The following is a 12,474-nucleotide window of genomic DNA, read 5'->3' as shown; positions in this document are numbered from 1 at the left end:
CCAGTAGTACAGACTAGTAAGAAAGTCCATTATTTTCAGCAAAGTTAAGGAAAAAATAAAATGATCCTCTATCAAGCTTGTTTATTTTTTTATTTATTTATTTATCAGTAAGAAGAAAAGCAATAGAATCATAGTGTATAAGCCAACATTGTTTTCTGCTTGGAACAAGAGGAATAGGGTTATGTTCTGGAGCAGACTGGTCTCTAAAATATTAATGTATGCCTATTTTCTGACAAGTACAGCCAACACGAGCAAATCACCATTTTTGCTAAAAACAGAGATAATCTTTGCAAACAGACTTCACATCTGGACATCAATAGTTTAGTATGGAAGTGATTTCATATAAATAGTTCTATAGCAGCATACAGATGAACCTTTCAGGATTTTTCTCTAAACTTAAAATTTCTATTAATCTTAAATCAAATAGACATTAATAGTTGAGTAACTATATGGAAATTAGTTAGCGAATTATTTATGTTTCTTATTTCTACTTCCTAGCTAAATTCCATGGTCTGGTTAATAAGTCCAAATAAAGTATGTGTATCTGTAATTGAACTTAACAGAAAGAAAAGTTTGCAACCTATGATCTGAAGGGTTCATGGATCTCTATGAAGCCCAAGAAGGGCAAATAAGAAAACAATTACAGACATATAAATTTCATGAATTTATGCTAGATGTCCTACATTTCTAAAGTCTACCTTTCTGCTGAAAAGTTAGTATGGATCTGCAATAAAACTGAATACTATTGGTTTGGGTTCACCTTCAGAGTGTCTGATCATAGCTTCTTTCTCCATTAGCCTGTAGGACAGCCTTATCACACACTTTATGAGTGCACGTGATAAATTTGACATTCTGTGCCATAATTCCATTTAAGAGGAGCAAGTGCCAGCAGAATGGTTGCACAGGGAATAACAGTTTCATGACTACTCATGTTCTTGAAGTTATAGATGGGTCTATTTAAATATTCTTTTCCGTCATATGTACTGTACCTGCCAGGTTTTTCCTGGATTGGGACAGATATAAAATTATTCCCAAGATTTTACCTGGATTAGCACAGGTATAAAATTATTCCCAAGAGCTGGCATAGAGATCAAACCTACTGGTGCACTTTGACAGGTAGATCAAATATTCAGTGTCAAAGGCAAGCTGCTTTGTAGAAATCCTGCTTTCTGATATATTCTTTTTGTCTATATTGTAGTAGAAAGATCTTTCTTCTTTACCCCATCCACCCTGGAGTACAGCCAAAGTTTTGGAATGATCTTGCATGTTTTGTTTAGGGCTGAAGAGCTGCTTATTTTCTTTGCTGTTTGAGGGATGCATATGATCTTATTGTAGGTTAAAAATGTGGCTTGTTGGTTCTCTTTTGTATTACTTCATGGCAGAGAGTGTAGTTACTAATTTAATTAAAACTCACTCATATATGCTGTCATAACCATACAGAGTTATCCAAAGCTCTCAAAGCTCCAAGGACTACACAGAGTTTTTACAGTCAAGTATACTGCATGGCCAAGATTAATTGCAAATTAAATCTCTCTTTTTATTTATTTTTTTAGTTTCTTCTCTTCTTTTTTTTTTTTTTTTTTAATTATGTCTCTTCACACTCTACCTTTAACAACTCAAGAATGGAAAAAGAAACAAAATTTGTTTGTTTCAAGGAATGTTTATTTTTATATTCTGTATTACCTTGTCTTCTGCAATGTAAAAACACAAAACACAGACAAGCAACAAATGGAGGAAGTCACTTTAATATGCAGTGTGAGTCATTGCTCTGCAAATAACATTTTATTTATTTCATAAAGCTTATCCGAAGAACTAATCAGATTTTATATTCACCTGTAACATCAAAAAAGGTGAATAGTGATATATCACAGACACTAAATGGCTCACTGCTATCCTAAAATATTTGTAGTTGCCCTGGTAAGCCGATGAGGTGTCTGATTAGACTTTGGACATCTTCTTTGAAGTGTTTTTGCTTTGGTTTGGGGGTTTTTGTGTTTTTTTTGTTTTGTTTTGTTTTCTTCAGAAGCCTTGGCCTTAAAAATACTGGTATTGTTGGGTCTGTTAGATTGATGGAAATGTTCCCAAAGATAAACATAAAAATATGAAATACTACCAAATGAGGGATTCTTTGCAGGAGTATATTACATAATCCAAACTAAATAAATTAAAAAATAAAAATCACTCCACTGCAGTTGCATATATTTTACTATGGCCACCACTCAGGAGCTGGCTGGAAACAACACACAGGACTTGAGAGGTGTAAGACAGCCTTATTTATTTTGTTCTTGTCTACCTATATAATCAAGAAAATCATGGGTTCAGCTATCCTACAAGATTTCTTGTGTATTACAGAGGACTAGGTCCTAAAGTCTGGAATTCTTTTGCCTACTTTCTTGTTTGGTTTTGTTTTGTTTTATAAACCTGACTGCTTCCAAAAATATTTTTAGTGATTTTTCTAAAGCAAGGACTAAAAGAAACCTTAAGAAATATTTCATAAGAAATACAGATAAATAAATGATGGCAATTTTCTTCTTATATTCAAAAAACAGATGAACTCAACATGCTTTGATATTGCCAGTTTGATTTTTTTTTCTCTTATGCAAAATAATTTCCTTCTTTCTGGCCATATTCCTAATTGTTTTTTTTTATGATCTATCACAGGCACCAAAAAAAAAAAAAAAGTGCTTTGACATATCTGTATTCCCTCTTAATTATCTGCTTTCACTGTCTGCAGATAACTAATTCTGTTTTTCCTGGGCTTTTGTAAAAGGCCCTTTAGAAATGGCATTTTGGTGCTAATGAGTCAACAAAGAGAAAAATGTCTGGGACTCTTGAAATACTGTGTTCAAACAAACTAATAGCACTGAAAAAATACCTTATCAGATAATTGTTAAATGCACATTAGGGGACTGCCAAAATGATGGTTTTGACTTTTCCTTTAAAAAAGTTTGTCTAGAGGAAGGAAAGGGAAAATCAAGGAAAAAATCAAATCAGCTGGTTCTGATTCTGTACACAAGGCAGGAAGAGAATCTCCTTTATTTCGCATTACACAGACTGTTAAAGATGAGAAAATTTTAATTTATAGTGCTGTTCTGTACGTACAAAGCAATAACATGCAAGAGAAAGCATCTTTATAAGGTAGCCTTCTGGAGCACAGTGCAGGAGTGCTAATCCAATTGTTTTTAAAAAAGAAAACGAAGTCCATCTTTCTTGTCCTCAGTTCTGCGCTCTTTCTTCATCTCTCTGTCTCTCAAAACAAACAAACAAACAAAACATACAAACAAACAATAACAAAAAAGTGTAACTTAAAAGTAGTTCTATTTTTTTTTGTTTGTTTGTTTGCTTATTTGTTTTAAATTGCCTTACCTACTAAATACTTAGGGTTTATGTCTTCTGATTTTTCTTCACAATAGGAGCTCTGGTACCTTACTGATATTTTCTTCTTTTAAAATAGATGATCACTTAACTCCAGGAATTGCAATTTAGGACAATCCTGGGCACTGTCCCTGTCTCAGCAGGGGACCTGGGCAAAAAATCCCCCCACGGAGGGAGCCAAGGGACATCCTTCTCCTCACCCCACTTGTCAGTAGGCAGCCAGCTCTGCTTTTCACTCATTGGTAGAGAATGAGGCCTCAGATGCATGTTCCAGACTGCTTCTCAGGGACCCCAGGTTCTGCAGTAAAAACATTAGGTGGGATATAAGGCTCTGGGAACAGAAAGAGCTTCAGCATCTTCCCTTCACTGATGTGCACCTCACTGCTTCCCTCTGCACAGGGGGGAGTTGATTAGCAAATGCCTTCTTCTTTGTGTGTCTTTTAACCAGATTTTCTTCTTTGTCCCCTTGTTATGGCATGATCATATCACTATGGTGTGATATATTATTATGATATACTGTGTATCTACTTATCTGACTTCCTTAGCAGAGAAATGAATGCTGGATATGATCTCTTTCCTTTTTTTTTTTTTTGGTTTGTTCTTTTCTTTGTTTATTTGTTTTGTTTTTGTTTTGTTCTGTTTTGTTTAAAATTTGTCTCAAAACCCAAAGGGCTAATAATAATACCAACAACAGCAACACCTTGTTTCCAAAGAACTTTCACAAAAAATACTGCGTATAGACAGCTGTATAAAAACATATTTGCTTTTGGGCTTGACAGCAGTAACTCAGCAGTAAATAAATGAGTCTTATAGAAGAACAAATTTGGTCAGAAAAAAAAAAAACGGGATAAACTGCAGCTTCTACAGAGATAGATATGACATTTGCTTGTCCTAGTAGAAAGGTTTCACCTTAAAAACATTCTGGAAATTCAGTATAGTTCAGAAAAATGAAAAGAGCAGGTGGAATTTACAGAGATTTGGATATGGAGTGTTAGGAAGTCTGGCCATCCCAACAAGGCATGCATTTAGGTCACTAAACAATACCCTGAGGACTAAGATTGCTCTTGTTTGACCTTTAAAAGATTGCCTTCAATTTCAATTTCCACTGAAGTCAGTGGGTTTTCAGAGAACTTAGCAGTTCATGAGAAATGCTTAGTTAACTCTGCGAGGGTCTGGGCCTTTAACAAACCAAAAGTAGAACAAATAAGAGAGCAGTGTACCTGATTCAGTCAGGGATCTGACTTGGTGTCAGATCTTGTGGTAGATTTCATTGCTTCCTTGCTGAGTTCTTCTCCGGAAGCTCTTGAGTGATGCAGACAGTACTGAGGAATTTCTGAGGTAAAGTGAGTGAAATAATCCTCATGGGAAGTAGTGGTGAGTAGCTGGCTCAATAACCCCACCTGAAGTATGTCATGTCTTAACAAAATAGAGCTGGAAAGGTTGTCTGGATAACCAAGGGCAATCCTCTGCAATCATAGCCAACCATTTCATGTAATTCCTTTCACAGCCTAAGTAAAAGCTATCTTAAAATGAATTGAGTTTTCTTTCTCAGCTTTTGTGTGTGTGTGTTGTTTTGTTTTTGTTTGTTATATATTGTTTTTTCTTGTTTTGTTGTTATTGTTCTGTATTCCCAGAAACCTGCTACATTCAACTGAAATCCTCTTCCCATTTTCCAGCCTAAACTGTCAGTTCATACCTTTTGCGTTTCTGATTATATTGTCATTCACTCCAACTAGCCCTTCTCTCACCTTGTGAACACTAATTAAGAAAAAGAGTCATGAAAAAAGCTGCCAGGAAAGGTCTACTTCTGAGAAACTTTCCCTGATTTTATACTGTTTGCTATTGCCTCAATTGCCTTAGCTATGTTTTCCTTCAAAGTTTGTGTTCATGTCTTGCTTATTGAATCTAAGCTAAAAATGCTGTAATCCATTTTTCTCCTACGCTAGATGGGAGGAAAATAAGCTAATAAATAAATCCCTTAGTTCTTCATATGTGATCGCATACGTCAGGTTTTCCTTAATTCAGAAGATATTGACTAAGTTATTCCTTGAGTATTCCAAAAGTACTCAAAATCAAAATGTTCTTTGACTTCTGCTTTGACATTAGATGGCAAATTTTATATCCAAATTGTTTTAACCCCAAATGCCCCTTTTGAAATAAACCTGAAATAAAGCAGCAAGGACCTACTATGATCTTTTAAATTCAGGTGCTTATAAAATATATAATACGTATGCATGCATGTACACTGTATAAAATGTATGAAAGCTTGTATCTTCATTGTATCTTCATATAGTATGTTATCTGCTGTCTCTTTTTTTTTTCCTGCTTTTTTGTTTCCCCCAAAAAGCCTCTGTAACAGTTAAAAGAATAGCTAATGACCTCTGTTAATACAATATGAAGTGGTATTTTTGGCAAAAGGAGGTATACGCTTGTGAGAATAGACTCCGGCTCTCAAGAGGTTTTCCTTTTACATGGCTAAACATACAGAGCAAAAAGAGAAGGTTCTGTCCCCTCATACCCTTTTTCATTTCCCTTTAGGGAAAAATGAAGTTTCAAATCACCAAATCAGCAGCCTGCTTGGACTTTTTTTTTAACACGGCTTTTAAGGGGGCAGGAAACTAAGGAATTCAAACTCATTCGGTTGGAAAAGCTGATTAATACTTTCACTGATTTAGAAGTGAAGAATAATCCACTCAAAAGAAACGGGGTGAATTTGGAGATTCTTAAAACCAAAAAAAGAACCAGAGGAGATCTGAATTCTCAACAGCTACAGTAATCCCAGGCTATTAACAATGGGTGAAAATGATTTTTTTCTGGAATGTAAATTAGCTTAATGTGTTGCCAAATATAGATATAAATTTGAATAAGCAACTGTGATATAATTACTACACTCATTTTTCTTATGTAGTGGGGGACAGAAAGACTCTTGTGTCAAAGGAGACCATCTCCACGGCACAGATATTGCCAAGAATAATTTTTCCTCAGTTTTGGTAGAATAAAAGTATTCATTTATTTGAGAGCAACTTCCAGGCACCTTTAATATCCGCTATATTCCCCATTCATACTGACCTCCTTCCCCTACCCCTTCCTCCCCCTTTTGCTTTCCTTGCTATTTTCCTCTTTATATAGCTGAAAAAACTTTTAACTTGTTAAACAGCCTTTGCAAGATCTAACACCTTCCTGATGGAATTTTCTTTATCAATCCCTCTTTTTACAGTCCTTATAGATACTCTATTTATTCCTACTGTCTTCCTTTTTCTAGTTAGGCCTAAAATTATCTTTTTTTGGGTTTATCTGCATTTTTGGAGTAAAATTACCAAGTCTTTGGAAGATTATATCAACCATTTCCAAAAATAACATTTATATCACTGCCCCCTGTTGTTAGTAACAGACAATTTTATGAAGAAATCTTTGGTTCTCATTTCCAAGCTATAAGCTTCATTCTTCAGTCCCTGTAAGGAAGCCTAGAGCTTCCACTGGAGACACAATTGCTAGAGTATTTATTTCAAATACTTTTAGCCATATCCAAGAGTGTTTCTAAAGGTCTCTAGAAGTCGAGTGAATCTCTGTGGTTCTTGAAATCATGTTCTTTGCATTTATGTTAACGTATTAACAATCTTTATGTGTTTATATTCACACAACTATGAGATCATATAAAGAAATGAAAGATGACAGAACTGCAGTTACTGATGTCTTAAGATACTTAGATAAAGAAATGGTCAGAAACCTTTGATCAATACATATAAGTACAAGGGGGTCTGTGCTACATGTCACAGTGAAATAATAATAGCCCTAATAATAATCTAATGCGTTTCTCTGGTTATCTATAAAGAACTATGATTCAATCTTTATAATGTTAACAACATTAGCAAATTGTTACATTTCTTTGCAAAATATCTGAGTAATTTCACCATCATCTATCAAATGGGAAAATTGGAAATAAACTTGAAACTTCATTATGTGTAAAGGATAAAAACAATGTTTTATTCTTATTATTTATTTTTTAATCTGATAAGTCTATATTTCAAAAAGACCAGTAAGCAAGGAATTCTTGCAGCACAGTATATCAACCCAGCAAATACTTTTTCTGAATGAAGGTAAAGTTCAAATACCTGAAGCTGACCATTTGGTACAGCCTTTGTCTTTAAATTCTCTTTAAAACATGCACACACTTACCTCTTTAAGAAATCAGTATTCTTAATTTCCTTGAAGAACATTGAGTCAGAGACTTAATGAGACCAGAGACTCTGGTGAATGGCAGCAACAGCATCTACCCAACAGAAGTGTACTCTGCCTCTCACAGACATGCAAAAAAATACAAATATTAAAATTATTAAGCTTTAAACACATACTAATAGCAAAATTTCTCATAAATACTAGTTTCTCACATAAACAGATGTACTCCACATCTGAGATTCAATGTCTCTTGAATCTCATTTCCTACATTTTGCCATCCAATATCACAAGTACTCATTCTGGTATACTGAATGCCTTTTCCTAATATTTGCAGTGCTGCTGACTGAGCTTTTTCAGAAGAATATGCTGACTTTCAACTTTTCAATTTTCTCAGTTTGTAACATATTTTCTCATTTAAGCTATATTTTTTACAATGGCAATACCCAAAGTGTACATATTTATATTGTGTGTATATATATATATATATATATATATTTTGCTTTTACCTATATTTTCCACCTAAATGATCGCTTACTTACACAGGCCAGGTAAACAGACAAACAATAACTGTCTACTTCATCTGTGGCAACATAGTTCTTTCTGTTGAGGTACTACTAGCTCTCTTTTGTGTTTATAACTTGGCCATGAATGTTTAACAGCTGCTGGGTAGCTGCCTCAGGAATTTGGCCCTTGAGGAGGAGTGAAGGGCGGTATGTGTGTGTGTGTGTGCATGTGCACAGGATGGACACAAATAAAAAAAAGACAGCATAACCAGCATCAGAAATATTTGTCTCTATTTTTTTCAGTTTTTTCAATTATGCAATCCTTACACCTATCCACTTCTGTCATTGCAAAGACATTTAAATCTTCAGAGGTAAACAATTTTCTCATTTCTGGTTCTTCTTTTGTAGAAACTATTTTATCAGTATTGTTTTTCTAATAATTACTATATATTTAGTATGTTGCTTTCTAAATTGAAAGATTTTTTTCTTTTTAATTTTGTAAGCCAGCATTAGATGTTGATGGGTTTAGTCAGAATAGTCTTTCCACTCAGTCATATTATGCTGGGAAAAAGGTATTACTGGGCACAGTTTTGTGCGTCTGAATCTGGCCTTTAGAAGTGTGCAGATTTTTCTATTACACCATACCAAAAAAAGCCAACTGGACAGGAAATATTACTGCAGAAGATTATGAACTGGAGCCAATACAGAGTTGTTAATCCTTGGGGAAGCCCCTGAATAACAAATAGATATGTAATTCTCTCTGACACTCACACAAACTAAGTAGTCACTTACTTTGAGCTTACATTGTTGAAACCTACTGCTGTACCTTCAATAGCTGAGCTACATAATACACTGAGTAAAATAAATAAATGAATAAATGAACAAATAAAAGTATTTGGACAGTTAGGTTGGCTGCCAATAAACCTGCTATCCTTGGCTAATGAATCCAGACCATTTAATACTTCCAAACTGAAACAGAAATTAAAGCAAAATGGAACCGAAGTCCAAGTAAGCTTGGGAGCAGTATTCTCATCAATTTTCTGTTTAGGAAGTCACCACTGTGTGTTAAACATTTTGTATAATCATGTTCACATACTGATGTGCCTGTGTTATAAGAGTTTTCTGCTGTTCAGCTGTGTGTCAGCACCAGAAGATGAAAACATCCAGCTTTTGCCTTGACCAAAGTGTTACCCTATTAGAAGCAGTTACTTTGTCACTGTGTTTTAAAAGGATTATATTTGTTTCCCATGAAACATTTGGACCAGAGGCCTCTTATTAATTGTTGTCCAAGTTAGATCTATATTTTCAATTCTAACCAATATTTATTTATTTATTTTGTGGTTTAGGTTGCATTACATTCTGCTTCAGTCACATGTACACTTTATGGGCTGAGGTCTGTGGGCTAAAATGACCTCTTCAATCAAAACTGGAATAATTTCTTAATTGTAGGAATGCATGCACACATTAGCATGTATATTTTCTAAGCATGCATGTGTATGACAGTGCAGTATGGATACACTTTGACTTTCCTTTATATTAGAGAAAATAGTACGTTAGTTTTGGTTAAGTATTTCTTCACAGACACCATCTTTCAACCTGAAGGAGAGAAATATGCATTAAGTTTCATATTGAAATAGAAGCACTTCAAACATGGAATATTTTTTGACTGTTAGACAAAATCTGTTATATCTCAATTTTTGCTTGTATGCTCCAGAAGAAAGCAAACTTTTGTTGGCTTGACCATGGCTCCAAGGATCCTACCCAGCTCCTCTCTGACTACTCCTCCCCTACAGGACAGGAGTTAAAATTAAGGTGAAAAAGCTCATGGGTTGAGACAGTGATAGGGAGATCACTCAACAGTTACTGTCACAGGCAAAACTGACTCAACTTGAGGAAATTTAATTTATTTTATTGCCAACTAAAACCAGAGTGTGAGAGTGAAAAACAAGGACAAGTATTAGAATACCTTCCCTCCAACACCCTCCACCCTCCCAGGCCCAGCCTCACCCTTCCCTCATCCCCGAGCGAGCAGCACAGGGGCTGGGTTCAGTCCCTGAGAGCCCCTCTCTGCCGCCCCGTCCTCCTCACACCGTGCCCTGCTCCAGCGTGGGGCCTGCCCAGGGGCTGGGGGAGGGAAGTCCCTGCTCCAGGGGGATCGCTGCAGCGGCAGCTGGAGCCCCTCCTGCCTTCCTCCTCCTCCTCTCCCCCGGGTGCCGGCAGGGCTGTTTCTCCCCCTTTCTTCCTTTCTTTCTGCCGGCTGCCGGGCAGCGCTGTGCGCTCCTTTCTTCCCCAGGCTGTCCCTGAGGCGAGGCGCCGCCATCTTGGCTGCTGGGCCCAGCCGTGCCCTGCGGTGGGGCCGGCACGGGGCAGAGCTGGCATCGCCACATGCAGCAACATGGGCATGCCCTGCAGTCTAAATTAAAAGATAATCATAATAATAATAAAAATAAAGGAATGAAAATAAATTTAAAAAGAACTGGGAGGAAAAAAAAGGGAAAAATGGCTCAGGTATAGAGAAAGATTCAAAAGAGTGTGTTTTCATTTAAAATGAGCTGAGGCCATTAAGTAATGGACTTGTTTTCCTAGATGTTTGTACCATTTAAAAAATCACTTGGATAGCCACCAAAGTTATTTCTCTAATAGCTTGTTACAAATTAGTAAATGCAATTCTCAGAGATATTTCCCTAGAATCTTCTATTAACTGACAGGATAGCAAATTCGTCCAATAAATTTCTTCATATTTCTTCTCCCCAGCATAAGGTACTGTATACTGAACTCTTATTTCAGTATCAATATTATAATGGTTTTGAACTCTTTTTATTATAATTTCTCAGTTACAAGCTTGGCTTAGAGTAGCTAAAAGACAATGTTGGATACGCTGACCAAAAACATATTAAAAAAAAAATAATAGTGGAGTCATCTTAGTCATTTGTTACCTCAAAATGTTATGCTGATCTCTCAGTGTTAGGCGATGATACAAAATATTTTGTGACTTCCTCACAGCCCTGATCATTCGTTCAGTCTGTGTAGAATGATTGGAGCCATTTCTAAATATCGCCTGCCATTAAACTCATACTGGGTAAGAGCTGAACTGAGATGCACAACGAATATATTTGTGTTCCATATGTATGATATCTAGACAGAATATATATTATTCAGTTTATCTCAAAACCTTTGTTATTTAATTACAAAAGTCTAGGAAAGACTCCAGTTGTCTAAGTTATCTCTAGTATCTCTGTTCAACAGGACATACAAAAACATATGCTTCCACCCAGTATTAGACTTCACAAACCTGAGCAACGAGAAGAAATTAGGGAAAATTCTTTGTTTCTTCATTTTTTTTTTTTTTTGAGTACCTTGACCTATCAGACACATTCTGTGAATGTACATTGCTTTGCAGGGAAAAGAAAAAATTAGTGTGTGCATCTGAAGGGAATTTAAGCATGGATTTACTGCTAGTAGCCTAACTGCCCAACCCCATCAAAACCAAGCTGCTCATGAGAAAGCTGGAAAACTGACCTTTAAGCACTGCCAAGGCTGGACTTCGGCTGCAGAGGAGATTTGAGAACTGCACTTCTAAATATCTTAGATGTCAAAATCCTATCCAACTGTCCTTCAGTATCTTTGCTTTCATAACAGACAGGGAGAAAAGTCCAGGCACTGGTCCAGGAGGTTGTGTCCTCCCAACACCATTTCAGCATTTTCTCCAATTAATGTAAAATGTATTCATCGTCTTTGAAAGAGACCGAAACCTCAATTTTTTTTCTCTTTCTTAAGCACCCGTTCCTTAGCAGTGGGCTATGAAGCAGTAAGCCATTTTGCATAAGGAGAATATACCTAGCCTGGCAACTGGTCTCACCTGGGAGCCATTATGCAAAAGTATGGAGTAGAAAAAATGCTTCTTCAAGCCAAATGTGGACAACAAAGCACAGACTGTATGGAGTGAGCCATGAGACTTAAGTGGATCTTGGTTATTTACCTTCTGATCAGTTAGATGCTTAGCAGCTCATTTCTGGGATGAGTCTATTTTTGATTAACTGGAGAGCACTGCAGTCAAAAACAGAGATTATGACTAGAACTACAACTACAGCTACAGCTACAACTGCAGCTACAGACAGTTGAGAACCCTGGAGCAGTGTGAATAAGCAATCCATATATAATCCACAGCACACAGGAAAACACTGTAGTCTAACTAGTGTCATAAAAATAGGTAGTTGTACTGGGTCTGATCAGAATGGAGTTAACATGTAGTGTTCTGCTCTGTACTTGTAGTTAGAACAGCATTGGTATCACACCAGTGTTTTGTCTGTTGCTGAGCAGTGCTGGCACAGCATCGAGACTCCCTCCAACTCCCCCCAGAGCCAGCAGGCTGGGGTGGGCAGGAGGTGGGGAGGGGACATCACCAGGGCAGCTGACCTAA

The sequence above is a fragment of the Anser anser genome (genome assembly GCF_964211835.1).
Source record: "Anser anser genome assembly, chromosome: 2".
NCBI lineage: Eukaryota > Metazoa > Chordata > Aves > Anseriformes > Anatidae > Anser > Anser anser.
The sequence above is the reverse complement of the archived record's forward strand: the minus strand, read 5'-3'. Positions refer to the sequence as shown.